Here is a 4,024-nt window from a genome sequence, read left to right on the forward strand (position 1 = left end):
CCCCAACTTTATGCAAATGAGGAGCGGCTGCATCTAAAAAAAGAAAAGAAAAAAATGACAAATTGAACGTGATTGTTGTTTAACTGAAATAAAGACGGACTCGGCAGCTGCGTGGCATGTTTCTGGCTCAAAATGTTTCCAGAAACCCGTTTTGGGTGAACTATTTTTATAAAATAAGAGATTGTATTCCAAAGAGCGGCCGTTACGGTCGGTTTGAAAACTCCGGGAGCAGCCAGCTCCACGAGAGACGTTGACCAATCATGTGCAGTCATCGTACATAGTTTAATTCTTATGAAACTATCCATTGTGTTGAAAAGGAAACAATAAATGCAGAGAATTAATAGACAGCTGTTTATTAAAACTAAAACTATGGTCCTTTGACAGTGAGGAGGGGGGTCTTCCCCCCCCCCCCCCCCCCCCCCCCCCCCCCCCCCCCCCCCCCCCCCCCCCCCCCCCCCATCTACGGGTCTGTTTGACTGGACACGACGCATGTTTTTCCTCTCTGCCTCACAACTCTGCAGCCCTTTCTTGTTGCTTCTTTTAGTTTTATTCATCACCGAGATATTCGTCTGTTAGCACGCATGGATATTAAATATTGAATATTAAAGAGCCATTTGTTCCTCTCAGCGTTGTGAGCTTTATAGCGTGATCTTTTTGATTCCCCTCTCTTTAAAACCGAGGCCATGTATGCTCCTTGTAGCTCCCTCGTCTCTCTTTTTTAAAGATCCAACCATGAAAACGGCCGTCGTGTCGATAAATAAATCATGGGGCGGACACAGAGTTAAAACCAGACCCAGTGGCTTCCAGCGGCCGCCCTTTCCCTCTCTCTTTGTCTTCCTCGAGCGCTCAGAACTTCAGACTTCTGTTCCGTCGCTTGATTGGTCGTTACAGCGCCATCAAAAGTGTTTCTTCCCCCGAGCACCCTGAAGTCTCTTCAAACGCTGCCACCCACCGCGCCCTCTCCTTGAAAACACACACACAAGGTAGACATGTAACATCCTGTGTGTCCATGCACACACATCATTCCTTTTCCTCGGTACCAAACACTGCTTTTTTAATGGTTTTACTATTTAATGCTGCCCCTTTTTTATGAAATTTTAATGTATGTCTGTTTTTAATTGGTCTCCGTCTGTTATGCGTCTGTTCTCTTTTTACATGTAATGTGACATGATGTACGGAGAATGACATCTCACTTCCATGTACGCCCACTGTGTGTTCCGCTAGTGACAATGAGACTGATCCCGAGTCTTTTGTGCGCGGCATCGACTCCACACTAAAAGATGTGACCTATGAATTCTTCATGTGATATTTCTTCCCCTTTAAACTTTATTTTCTCTGTCTGAGTGGCAGCAGAACAAAGTGCAGGGTGAGAGCCATGCAAGCAGTATTCAGATCCTTTACTGCAGTAAAAGTACTAATACCACACTGTGAAAACACTCTGTTACAAGTTAAAGTCCTGCGTTAGAAATGTAGCAGAGTAGAAGTAGAAAGTGGCATGAAAAGACTCAAGTGAAGTACAATTACCTCAACATTTGGACTGAAGTACAGTACTGGAGTAAATGTACTTAGTTACTTTCCACCACTGAGAAGATGTGTTTTTAAGGCCGGTGTGTTTTTAGCTTTAGGGAAACGGGCAAAAGATTTAGTTTTAGTTTATAACGTCGTGGACAGTCCCCCTTAACTAACTGGACAGTAGAAGGAGCTTTAGCCTCTACGGCTAACTTCCAGCTGTAGTCCCCCGCCAGCTGACAGTAGTATGCGGAGCATGATGTTGAAATGCAGTAGAGAAAGCTTGTTTTATGAAAGGAGAGAATACCTTAGTTTTTTTTCAACCTGGACCAGACAGATGTTAAGCATCAGGTAGAAACAAGCTGTAATGTTACCCTACAGGACAGATGTTCATCAGGTAGAAACAAGCTGTAATGTTACCCTACAGGACAGATGTTCATCATCAGGTAGAAACAAGCTGTAATGTTACCCTACAGGACAGATGTTCACCATCAGGTAGAAACAAGCTGGAATGTAAATAATCACTACTCTAGCATGTATAGAGCAGCATATCTCTACCAGACTCCATGTAAATAATCACTACTTTTAGCGTGTATAGAGCAGCATATCTCCACCAGACTCCATGTAAATAATCACTACTTTTAGCGTGTATAGAGCAGCATATCTCCACCAGACTCCATGTAAATAATCACTACTTTTAGAGTGTTTAGAGCAGCATATCTCCACCAGACTCCATGTAAATAATCACTACTTTTAGCTTGTTTAGAGCAGCATATCTCCACCAGACTCCATGTAAATAATCACTACTTTTAGCATGTATAGAGCAGCATATCTCCACCAGACTCCATGTAAATAATCACTACTTTTAGCGCCAGCATGTTTTCACGTGTAAATCTGTATACTGTGTGTTCATTTCTACCAAAACTAGAGTTGTGACGGTTGGTCAGAACAGATGTGTCTGAACATGGCCACAGTGACGTTAACATTTGGAAGTGTCTAGTTTAAGTTCCCCAAACCTGTCCACCATAAACTAGACAATTTCCTTCTATTCGTTCATGTTTGTCATTTTCAGTTAAAGTTAAAATCCGAGATATATCCTCATATTTCCTTTGACGTTTTAGGAGCTTTTTTCGACTTTTTCTTAATTTCTAATTTGTTGCTATTTTGGACGCTTTTGGCACCTTCCATGTTAGTCAATGGTTTTTTAGCATTTTCCGACATTTTTGTCCGTCGTTTTTTTTTAATGTTTTTATTTTGATGGAAGTGTTGAGTTTCAGTTGCCCACACCTGTCCATAAACGACACACTTTCATTCAAATGCTTTCATCAATTTTTTTGCCACATTCAGAGCAAGTTCTTTAAATTGTTCTGATCTGTGTTCCTTACCATTTGTTAGGTTTCTTTAAACTTTAAAAAAAGAAGTCAGATTTTTTGGAACATCCAAACACTGCAGACTCATTTTTTAAAGTGAAGAAAGGGAAGTATGGTAGAGTACTGTAGTATCAGGCCACGCATGCATCTCTCCACTCCCACACCAACACCCCCCAACCTCTCCTCCTCCCCCTCCTTGTTTGACTCTTCGCTGTGTGTTCTGTACATGCCAACAAATCCTAATTGCACCCCACACTCTTCTCTTCCCACCGATGCTGCGCAATTCGTGCCACCAAATTCCTTGTGTGCTAATTAGGCACGCAACCACGGTGGATCTGCTCCTGACAGGTGCTGCTGGCCTGCCGGGGTCACACGCACACGCACACGCACACACACACACACACACACACACACACACACACACAGAGACACACACAGACAGACACACAGACTTCTACCACGCTGGCACACACAGACACAAACAAAGAAAAAGACACACTCAGACGCACACACATTGAGACACGCACGCAGACACACATATACACACACACATACACACACACACACATACACACACACGGTGAGAGAACGAGAGGGACGCCCGTGCTTGCAGCATTAAAAATAAATGGAGAGAGGAGAATAACGAGAGAGGCAAGACGTGTTAATTTCTAGCTTCCATCTGTTATTACATAAGCACTGCCAACAAGCACGCATCTCTGGAAGAACGGCACAAAGAGAGAGAGAGAGAGAGAATTAGGGAGGAGGAGAGGAAGCAAACAGCCATAGCTGGAGTCCTCCTGCCTGGGAGAAGAATTCCTCGGGGAGGAGAGAAATCAGATTGATCGAGCGAATGCAAACGTAAACGATTGGTTTTGAAGGTTTCGCTTCCAAAACAGTTTGAACACATAACCTGGTGTTCCTTTTTCTCTCAAAATGTGGCCAACAAACTTAAACGTGCGGTCTGAAATGTTTGCTGTTTCATAAGTTAAGGCCCCCAGAGGGCTGATATCCTCAGAAAAAAAGTTTCAAAGCGAGATTTGAACTTTTTTTCTCGCTTGCAAAACAACTTTATAAAACCGAGAAACAAGTGAAGTAGTTAGTAGTAGTGGATTAGTACCAGCACGGATCTGCACAAAGCTGCTGGA

General features: G+C 43.1%; 1 long non-coding RNA gene across 1 annotated transcript in view; it reads left to right on the forward strand.

Annotated features, from left to right (window-relative positions):
- Window positions 1–3,545, forward strand: part of LOC117939573 — a 17,464-nt gene extending 13,919 nt beyond the window's left edge. The window contains exon 3 of the long non-coding RNA XR_004655623.1: window positions 3,536–3,545. This is a non-coding gene — a long non-coding RNA (uncharacterized LOC117939573). The remainder of the gene's footprint in view (window positions 1–3,535) is intronic.
- The last annotated feature ends 479 nt before the right edge of the window (window positions 3,546–4,024 follow it).

The sequence above is a fragment of the Etheostoma cragini genome, chromosome 24 (genome assembly GCF_013103735.1).
Source record: "Etheostoma cragini isolate CJK2018 chromosome 24, CSU_Ecrag_1.0, whole genome shotgun sequence".
Taxonomy (NCBI): domain Eukaryota; kingdom Metazoa; phylum Chordata; class Actinopteri; order Perciformes; family Percidae; genus Etheostoma; species Etheostoma cragini.